This window comes from Neofelis nebulosa, chromosome 5 (assembly GCF_028018385.1).
Source record: "Neofelis nebulosa isolate mNeoNeb1 chromosome 5, mNeoNeb1.pri, whole genome shotgun sequence".
NCBI lineage: Eukaryota > Metazoa > Chordata > Mammalia > Carnivora > Felidae > Neofelis > Neofelis nebulosa.
The window spans coordinates 14,385,109-14,396,740 of NC_080786.1; the positions used below are offsets into that span (position 1 = coordinate 14,385,109).

General features: G+C 36.5%; 1 pseudogene; it reads right to left on the reverse strand.

The window, feature by feature from the left end:
- Positions 1-4,746: 4,746 nt before the first annotated feature.
- On the reverse strand, positions 4,747-6,473 carry LOC131513035 (SIN3-HDAC complex-associated factor-like; annotated as a pseudogene).
- Positions 6,474-11,632: the final 5,159 nt, after the last annotated feature.

Here is an 11,632-nt window from a genome sequence, read left to right on the forward strand (position 1 = left end):
CTGGACAACCAAGAGTGACTGGTTGGAGTACTTAAGTGGAGCATTACAGCATCATCTTTCTTTGGGCCAGGCAGCAAGCAACAGAGATGTCTGTTGTCACAAAGAGCAGAAATAGCTGATGCTGGGGGGAAAGAGGTAAAATGGGAACTTAAGGAGGCTAGCAACCTCAATAAGAATGGAGAACTGTTACTACCCAGAAGCAGCTACTGAACCACTCCATCCAGAGGTTTTGTCCCTTCACTCCTCTTTCCATATACGGAGAAAAGCTAAAGTAAACAGGGACTTCATAAACAACCTTAAATACATCGTTAAGCACCCAATCACAATAATCAAAAAGAAGAGCCAATAATGAAAGAGCAGAAACAAGCCCAACAAAAGGAAGAACTCATTACCCATAAAATATAAGCTTAATAATGTAAAAAGGATAGTATTTTAAAATACCTAGTAACTTCACAAAGATATAAAAGGATATGCATTTTAAAATAAAAATAACAGAGGGGTGCCTGGTTGGCTCAGTCAGTTGAGCATCTGACTTTTGATTTCAGCTCAGGTCATGATCTCATGGTTCGTGGGTTTGAGTCCCACATCAGGCTCCACACTGACAGTGTGGAGCCTCCTTGGTATTCTCTCTCCCTGCCACTCCCCTGTGCACACATGCGTGTGCACTCTCCCTCCCTCTCTCTCTCTCTCTCTCTCAAAAGGAATAAACTTAAGAAGAAATAACAGAATATCATAGAAATTTAAAATTTGACCACTGAAATTTAAAAAAACCAATATGCTGTCAAGACGGTTAAAAAAAATCAGTGAGCTACAAGACTGAACTAAGGGTTTTTCACAGAATGCAACCCAAACTTAAAAAAAAATGATGTATAAGGAAACAAGAAAAAAACACAAATAATAAAGAACCAATAGAATTGATCAATATAAACTTCCACTAAAAAAAAAAATACCATAGACTAAGGTGGCTTAAATAACAGTCTTAAACAACAGAGAACAAATTTATTTCTCACAGTTTTGCAGACTGGAAGTCTTTGGTTTGTAGATGGCTTCCTCTTACTATGTCCTTTCTCTTGGGTAGCCTTTCCTCAGTGTATGTGCAAAGAGAGAGAGAGAGGATGGGCTTTGTGGTGTCTTTTCTTACATGGATATTAATTCTATTAGATCAGGTCCCCATTTTTAGGAACTCACCTAATCCTTATGACTTCCTTAGAGGCCCCATCTTTAAATACAGCTACAATGGGAATTAGGGCTTGAACATATGAATTTGGGGGACAAACTTTAGCTGATATCAATAAAACAAAAGCTGGTTCCTTAAAAAGAGAAAATTCAGGGGCACCTGGGTGGCTCCGTTGGTTAAGCATCCAACTTCAGTTCAGGTCATGATCTCGTGGTTCATGGGTTCGAGCCCTGCGTTGGGCTCTGTGCTGACAACTCAGAGCCTGGAGCCTACTTTGGATTCTGTGTTTCCCTCTCTCTCTGCCCCTCCCCTGCTCATGCTCTTTCTTTCTCAAAAATGAATAAACATTGAAAAAAAAAAGAATAAAAAGAGAAAATTCAGAAATAAACTATATTATAAATATAAATAGAGCATTAGAAAAATTTAAAAGCTCCTAGAAGATACCTTGCATATTTTTAACTCAAAAGGAAATTTAAAAAGACAGATAAGGAGAACATAAGAAAAGAAAAAAAACTATGGCAATTTCATTTAGGAAAGATCTTAAAAATCTGAGCTAAAGCAGATCAGATTTGTAAAGTAAAGTGCATCTATTAGAATATTAAGGGAAAAAAGTGATCTTGGCCAAATAGGCAATGAAAAGTAAAAGCTAACTAGTTATAAGACTGGTCCTCTGCAAGATGGCCTGCCAAAAATGTGGCATCTGACAAAGCTCCACAGAAACAGGCTATGGCCAGAGCCTGATGTAATCAATACTGGTCGACCATAATGTTTCGGCCCCGCTGCCACCTCCAACCATTTCTCATGTCAGGGAAGGGGCTGGTGTTAACCCAATTAATCATGTATACTGATATGGCCTACTAGCATGGCAAATCTTGCTAACTTGAAGCATCTTGTGTCTATAACCAAAGGTCTTAGATTTCAGCTGGGCTGGGACTTCTCATCAACCCTGAATGCCATGCTGTCAGGACAGTGCTGAAATCAAAGTTGTGCCGCATCATATTACTACTGTATTCTGGTCCTTGATCATGCCAAGGGAGGAGCTGGTGTTTCTCCAATTACTCACTAAAAGTTTCATAGTTCAATGGTCAAGGTCTGTCCAATGGAATTTGTCACATGGCCCAAAGAGACTGCTGCTATGCTCTATTTCAGAGTGGAATAAGGCAATGGTGACTCACCACTGAGGTACAGACACCTATACCTCGAAGCTTTCCCTTGCAAATACTGCCCCAGCAGGTTTGATATGTATGCTGTTTGGCCACTTGCAATAGTTTGCAATGACACATCACATTAGAGATTACAGAAGGAAAACCATATAATAATTGTATATTTACATGTGAGAAATTCAACATTCATTCGTAATTTTTACAACTAAAGTTAAATCTCAACCTAGCACCATTTATAAAAATTAATTCCAGAATGACTAAACACTAATGTAAAAAAGTGTAAAATAACATATATAATGTAGAAGTACCAATGTGTTTGCATGTATGACATAAAAGTCATAAAAGACTAATAAACTTGAACACACTGAGATTAAATCTTCTGTGGAACTAAAACTCAAAAAAATAAAATAAAACCATAAAAAAGTTGAAAGGCAAAAAAGAGACAAGGAAGAAATATTTTCAAAATATAGACATATGGACTGATTCAGAATGCATATTGTAAGGAGCGAATATACTTAGTAGAAGAGCTTTAGGAAAGCAGGAAAGCCTCAAGGTTACTTTTCTGTGTATACTCTTTTTTGAATTTTGTAAAATACTAAATTTATTAACTATCCTAGTACAAGCCTGTACTGAACAACTTAAAAAGTACAAAACAGATTTGTGATTTCTAATATATTAATTCAAAGTATATGACTACATATAGTACATCCTATGAGCAAAGAGAGGTAAAAGGGAAAAAAGAAGACTGGTTGCGTCCAGTAATAAATATAGTAGTAGAGATAATCTATATTATGGTATATCCTATACCACCGGTACCAGCCAAAATGCACAAAATAAAATTCAGATATGACTCAGGAGAGATGATAACGGGTAAGACCTCATAATATATCTCAAAGGCTATGGGAGAATCCATTCAACTCACTATGTAGTTTGTGTCTAGGATGGGACGTACTGTGTAGGCTTGTCCAAAAGAAAGAAGAACAGAACTTTACTTTTAGATTAATAATTATAAAATTATAGGATACCCATAAAAGTGGCTCACTGCTACTGTTATTTAAACTATCCAATTTTTAAAATCCAATGTTAAGGAATGACACTGAATCACATTTTTATAAGGTAGGCAAAATGTTCTTCCCTCATTATAAAAAGTGAACTGGTGGGTACCCCCTCCCCACCTGAACTTTTAGAAAAGCAGCAATGAGAACACTTTGGCTTGGGCTCAACTAAGAAAGGCTTTTAATGGTGATTTCAGAATTAAAGAGCTCCACATTCAGGATTCATTAATCACATGACATCTCATTGTATAGAAAGCCTGACTAAAATAAGACACCCAAAAAACCAATCCATTCAGCATTAATACACATGTATTTTCTCCTAGAAATTTTCCTTAATATTAAACAAGAAATCCTAATACATTACCACAAGTCAAATGCCCACCTACACAGGTAAATACAAAGGTCAACTGAACCCACAGCTAAAACTGAATTGTGCAGGTTTTTAGTGAAATCATTGGTCACATAATAAAAACAAAAGCCAACTGTTTACATATATGGTAAGCCTTCTAAGAAATGAAGCTCAAGAAGTGTTAGCCTTTGTTCTGTGCCATCTTGAAGATCCACATTTTATTTTTCAGAGAGTGTAACAGAGTGATAGAGTATATTAGCTACTATATGCAGTGTTTTGGTACTATTCATAAGTTTTCCCAAAGAGGTGATTTGGTTATGCATTAGAAGTCTCATATAAATGAAACACCTTATCAAATACTAACACAGAGGGAAGTGACACAAGATACAACATAGACAGTCAAGTTACCTCTTTGTATATTTAGGAATTATTTTCTCCTTCAAGGTGTTTACACTAGGAAGCATAGTGTGTCCTGATTAATATTTCAGTAGTAAAGATTTGAGTGATCAGAACCTTGGCAAAACCTTAATTCAAAATTGTTAACAAATACTTCCAGTGACAAGACTACGTGATTGAGTATTTATTATTATGAGGGAAAACAAGTATAGCCAGTCATCTTTGAAAAATGCCTCAACCACCGCTTCTCAATATAGAAGGCTACAATTACATGTGGTCTATCATACAATTAATCCTATCTCAGTCCTCTGAAATTCCCTTACTTTCGTTCATTAGAAGGGGATATAAAGACTTTATAGTGGCATTCAGGAGTCCTATGAAACAGTATCTTAAATATTATGAAAATATTTTTTTTCTATAGTACTGGCTTCAGAGTTTGTGGAAATGGAGAAAAGAACCAACTCAAATCATTCTAGAAATTGCCTTTAAGCATAATAATAAGTATCAAAGAGCTGGAAAGCCACTATTAAGGGCTGAATTGTATCTCCCCTTCCCCCCCACCCCCAACAAATTTATATGTTGAAGACCTAAATCTCAGTGCTGCAGAATATAACTGTATTTGGAGACAGGGTATTTAAAGAGCTTAAGTAAATTAAAATTAGGGTGGGCCTAATCCAATCTGACTGGTGCTCTTATCAGAAGAGGAAATTTGGACAGGCACCTGCAGAGGAAAAACAATGTGAAAACACAGAGAGAAGGTGACCATCTACAAGCCAAGAAGAAAGGCCTGGAACAGATCCTTACCTCAAGGACTTCAGAAAGAACCACCCTGCTGACACCTAGATTTCAAACTTCCGGCCTCCAGAACAAGGAGAAAATAAATTTCTGCCATTTAAGCCACTCAGTCTGTAATACTTTGTTATGGCAGCCCCAGCAAATTAAATTTGGATTTTTTGTTCCCCATCTACATAAACCACTCCTCAGTGGAAATGGCAGAGGCTCTGGCACCCTGATCGTCCAGCTTCTCAGAAACCCTTCTTGTTGCTGCAGCAAGGCTACAATAAATGGGTGGTAAGGACTTCCCCAAAGTGCCTTTTATAGAGTTAAACTCACAACATAGTTTATACCTTTTCCAACAAGTCAGATTAAAAAGGAAAAGGGAAGTGTGCTGTTAGAACCAGAAGCCATCTCTGTATCAGAGCCATCATCTGACAGGTAAGTGCAACAGGGAGACTGAGGTGGCCAAATTACTTGAGGGGGTATGGTGGGTATCAGGACTGTGAGGCTGAAATTCTTCCTGCAGTTTACGCATCTGGTTGCTTCTTTATCTTGTTTCCAAGATACTTTCCACGTTCTTTGGCTTCGATATAGAGTTTAGACTGAGTCCTGCCCTTGTACCTACCACATGATTCCGTTTTTTTGTGTTTTTTTATCCTGCTGGCAACTTTTTCTATCTTTTCATAAGTAGTACTTGGCTATTTGCAAAAGTCTTCTGAAGTATCATGTAGCTGTGAACTGCAGCTCTGGAAGTCCTTTCATTATTTACTGTAACTAAACTGAGAACTGCAGAACCTAGCTCTGCCAATCTAGCAGCCCTCTGTACTTCAGCACATCTTTGGCTTGTAAAAGCAAACATTTTGTCTTCTAGAAATAGTTTTCTAAAGGCAGCTGTTCCATACTCAGTAACATTCCTGAGGTGCGGAGTATACACCAGGCCATCTTCCTACCCCACATCCAGTCCCTCACTTAACTGCCTTACCTAGAAAGACCGTCTCCCGCAGTTCTCCAATAGATTTTTTGGTTTTGTTTTTAACAAAGAAGCGTCAAGCAGCAAAGCTTCAACAACCTAAGTAGGAGCAGTATGCAAGGTGATGGATGAGGTAAATGGGCATTACAAGGTGCTGAAGACTGCTTAACATCTACATGCATTATATATACTTGAAGGGACATATAAGGTAGAGACAGAAGAGGTTAAAAATGTAGCTTCATCTTCCCCTCTTCAGTTCATATCTCTAAGAAAGAATTTTTATTTACTCCCAGGGACTTAGTTGGCTGATAGGTAAAAATGCAGACATGGAGGGGCTGAGAATGCTCTTTATAGAAGAAAAAATATGAAGATATTGTAAGACTAGATTTGGGAGAGTATAGGAGGCAGGAGGGAATTAAGTAAGAAAGTGAAAGGTCATTTTTTAAATGAGTTTTAAGGAAAAGAGGCAAGTAATTCCTGCATAGTTTGTTAACTTTGAAGAGGATAGATGGGTAAAGACAAATTTTACTTTACTTAGTTTCAAACGAAGGACTTCCTCCTCTTCCACTGCTTCAAGAAACTTCATAAAGACTTGATTTTCAATGCTTTTAAAAAGAGACTTTGTATTTTTTTAATGTGACACTGAGCTGGCCTTATTAGGATGGGAACAAGAAAGTCTTAGATTTGAGGTATATTTGAAGGACTACCAGATGGGATTTTGGACGGATGGTAAAATTGTCCAGCTCCACGTCAGATTAAAAATCATTACCCTAAAACAAAGCCACAAATTAACTTTTACCATAACCATTCAGGGGGTTGGGCACCAAACTTTCACTAGTTAGGAATTACTTTAAGGCATAAAGAAAGTGAATTCTAGCTGGGAATTCAGGGCTCAAGATTAGATTATCTACAGATTAAAAACCAGATTTAGGCAGCATTTCATCATTTCACTAAAAAGACATTTTCTTAGAGTTACAGGTTAAAAATTTATTTTAATCCAGCCTTCAAAGATATCAAATTGTTAGAGATGGTGTCTTTCCTGGTCCATAAGAAGAGGCCAGTGGTAGAAATACACTGATTCAGGGTTCATCTCTCTTTTTATTGGCTGTGATTGAAACCACTGGAGACTGGAATACTATGCTACAGTCATCCAGCTGACTTTGGGACCACTAGTAGAGGGTATTTACTACTATAAACTGGAAACATTAAGAAGGGACACCGCCAGGAATGGGAGAAAGGGCATTTGATTTACAGTTGGAATAAACCAAGTGCTCTAATAGTACTAGACTCCAGAGATTGAAAATATTGAAGATTAAGTAAGGATCTATAAAGTCTTGAATTTGGAGTTGGTAGTGAACTCAAAGTCACAAAGAACTACTTCTGTGGCAGTATTCAATCTATCTCTTTCTTCCACTCACCAAAAAAGCAACTCTACACTTCAGGGTGAAGATTTGCTGGCATTCTTAAGTCAAGTTAACATTCACATAATAAAGTAAAGGGAAAATAATCTACCTATACATTCAGACTTTGAGGTTCTTTTTAAAAATATCTATTTATTTATTTTGAGAAAGAGAGAGAGAGAGTTTGTGTGTGTGTGTGTGCATGCACAAGCAGGGGTAGAGGCAGAGGGAGAAAAGAGAGACTCTCAAGCAAGCTCTGTGCTATCAGCATAGAGCCCAATGTGGGGCTCCATCCCACAAACCATCAGATAATGACCTGAGGCAAAATCAAGAGTCAGATGCTCAACCAACTGAGCCCCCCAGGCACACCCAGACTTTGAGATTGTTTAAATGGGTCCTCCAGCAGGTATGAAAGAATTAAAATAAAGAACTAGAAATGACAAGATCAGATTAGTGTAGGAGACATTTATATATCATATAGGTAAGGATTACTAAACAGATTTACACTTTACTACTAATAAGGAACAAATCTTAAGAGAAGGCAGTGATGAGTGTCAGGAAGAAGCTTGGGCTAGAGGTGATTCAGTCTCCTAAAACATGACCCCTAACTAACCAATCCCTGAGCTTCCTTTTGACCTTCCTTTAGTGAACTTAGTGATCTTTTTTCCCCCCTCTCCTGTACCTGAGCAACTGAATGTTCTTAAATGTCATATGGAATGAATTCAGTTATTATTTTCATTCAGGACCAATCATAAGTATACGTGCACACATATACACATGTGCATGCAGGTCCATACAAAACTGATAGCTTGTTCCATAATCTAATAATCTCCCTTCTGGGTATATATCAAAAAGAAATAAAATTATCTCAAAGAAATATCTGCACTCCCATGCTCACTGTGGCATTGTTCACATTATTCATACCCTCCCCACACTGGAATTTCATTCAGCCTTAAAAAAGAAGGAAATCTGTCATTTGTGACAACATGGATGAACCTGGAGGGCATCATGCTAAATGAAATAATTCAGGCACAGAAAAAAAAATACTGTATGATTATCACTTAATTTGAAAAAAAGTCAAAATCATAGAAGAAGAGAAAATGGTGGTTACCAGGGATGATGGGGAGGAGATGGCAATATTTGTGAAAGGGTACAAAGTTTCTGTTATATGAGTCAAGGTCTAGAGACCTAATTGATGGTACGCTGGTCATAGTTAATAATACTAGGTTGTATAGGTTGTATATTTGAAATTCACTAAAAGAAATCTTAAGTGTTCTTACCATACAAACACAAAAGCAACTATGTGAGGCGATGGATATCATAATTAACTTGATTGTAGTAATCATTTCAACTATATATATATATATATATATATATATATATATGTTAAAATACTATATCATGCATCTTAAATATGTACAATTTTATAAAAATAAATTAATTCAAGACCAATTAAATTATTTCGTTAGGATTTGGTTTTCCTTAGTCTCTAGTCTGCCTCCTTCTGCATTAGGTTTACTCTTAGGTTCCACATGAAAGACAGTGGCAGCAAAATTCAAGTCCAGTATAAAAGAGCAAATGTCTCCTCCAGAAATCCACCAAAAATCTTACGGCACCACACTGGCTCTAAGTGAACATATGTCTATCCCAGTATCAATGACCATAGCTGGTGAATATCACAACTTTTAGGCATAGGTCACATTCCCACCTCTGGAGCATGGGGTAAAGAAAACTCCATCAGGGGCGCCTGGGTGGCGCAGTCGGTTGAGCGTCCGACTTCGGCCGGGGCACGATCTCGCGGTCCGTGAGTTCGAGCCCCGCGTCAGGCTCTGGGCTGATGGCTCGGAGCCTGGAGCCTGTTTCCGATTCTGTGTCTCCCTCTCTCTCTGCCCCTCCCCCGTTCATGCTCTGTCTCTCTCTGTCCCAAAAATAAAATAAAAAATGTTGAAAAAAAAAATTAAAAAAAAAAAAGAAAACTCCATCAAATATACATCAACGGGGGCACCTGGAGAGCCCATTTGGTTAAGTGTCCAACTCTTGGTTTCAGCTTAGGTCATGATCTTGCGGTTTTTGTGTGTTCAAGCTCTGCACTGGGCTCCACGCTGACAGTGCAGAGCCTGCTTAGGATTCTTTCTCTCTCCCTCTCTCTCTGCACCTCCCTTGTTTGTGCTCTCTCTCTAAATAAATAAATAAGCTAAAAAAAAAAAAATACATCAATGGAGGAGGAGGGTTTTCCAGAGGCACACTGAGGTGTAAGACAAAAAATGTAGCTGTGCATGCAATATTTGAAAATATATATACCAGAGGCAAAAATTGGAAAAAGATGTAAAAATCTTACGGTGGTAAGATTATAAATTGTTTTCTGCTCTATTTTCCAAAGTTTTTATATTAGAAAATTTTAAATTGTATTGTTTTATATAACTATACGTCAATCCTCATTATTTGCAAATTCCATATTTGTAATTTTTCCCACTCACTATAAATTATTTATAACCTCAAATATCAATATTTGCTGCGCCTTCACAGGCAATTCTCTGCCTTCTTGTTTCAGAAGAGACATGGTCTAGTTAGTGCCACATTTTCCCAATTACTGCACTTTTGTTGGTGATTTTATTGTTTAAAATGTCCCCCACACATACAGCTAGCATTCTTAAGTTCAAGAAGGCTGTGATGTACCTTAAGGAGAAAATCTGTGCTAGATAAGCTTTGTTTAGGCAAGAGTTATAGTGCTGTTGGCCATGAGCTCAATGTTAATGAATCAACAGTATAGATTAAATAAGGTGTCTTTAAACAGAAACACACATAAAACAAGCTTCTGTAGTGATGATTAATGAAGATGTGGTGACCAGAGGCTTGCAGGAATTTAATTCTGCATTTCCTCTAGGAGCAATGATTCAGAATTTGCTAATTCAGTGTTCACAATGATGTAATAATGAAACATAATGACCATGAATGAGAATAGACTGAAGTATATATGTGTTTTAAATAAATATAATAAAATTACATTTTCAATATTATGAGTTTTATAAATGAATACAGGAAATAAATTCAAAGGACTAATATAAATGTAAAAAGACAAAATTAACAATATATAACAGTTATTTCTCAAAGATATTTTAGTAACATAACATAATCTATCCTTGAAATAAACATTCTAAAAAAATTTGATATTGATCTACATACATCAAAGTGGTGACTAGCTACAGAAAACTTTGAATAATATTAATTCATCAGATTTAATATTTTTCTTTGCATGTTGTTCATAATTATAGCTTATATATCAGATCTTCAATTAAAATCAATTATTGAAAATTCTGAAGAAATATTTTAATATGAAAACAAGTTTCCAAATAAACCATCAAAGTACAAATTTTCAATAAATTTCAACCTGCACTGTTTCTGCTAATTAAGTAGCCTTAAACACTTGTGTATCCAAAGTACTTGATTTAATTTATTTTGCTAAATTGTAACTTCTTGTTGCAAAAGTTAAATTGAAGAATGTTTCACGGATTTGTAAATTTTATAATTGCAAAGGTGAACAAGCAATGTACCAATAATGGCTACTTTTAGAGTTACCTTGGAAAATGAAGATCATTAGGGGTTAAATAATCTTACCAGGAATGTAATTATGATGCACATAAGAAATAATAAGCAATGGTCCTAGTTCAAGAACATTGCTTTCTATCCACAAAAACATACAGTCTTTTAGGGGAAAAATGGTATGTACTCTTCTGTAAATATATCAAAACGAACAGTACCTCAAATTTGGCATTAATTTGTTCCCTGATTCACTCATTCATTCATTTTTTTCAACAGGTATTTTAACCTCTCACATGCCACACAATAGTTCCAACTGCTGGGAAACAGCAGTGAATAAAAATAGACATAGTAAGCAGGAGTTAACATTCCAGTAAGAAGGGAAGTAGATAGTATATGCAAACAAAAAAATAAGATAATTTCAGATGTTGATAGATGCTAAAGGGAAAAAAGACAGGTTGGTATGATAGATGTATATGCTGAGGGAGATGAGGAGATGGTCAAGGAAGGTTTTACATGAAAAATGACATTTGAGCTGAAACTTGAAAACTGAAGACACCGCCCATAAAGAGCCATGACAAGAAGAAAATTTGGGCCTATGTGAAGGACAAATATGACGCCAGTATGACTATAAGTGCAGGAAGATTTCCGGTACAAATCTATCAATTAGAAAAAAGTCAGAAAACCCAATAGAAAAATAGCCAAAACACATAAACAGGTTCTTCACAAGAGTCAATCCATGTAACCAATAAATATGGCAAGGCCTCAAACTTGACAATCATAAAGGAAATACAAAGCAAAAGTACAA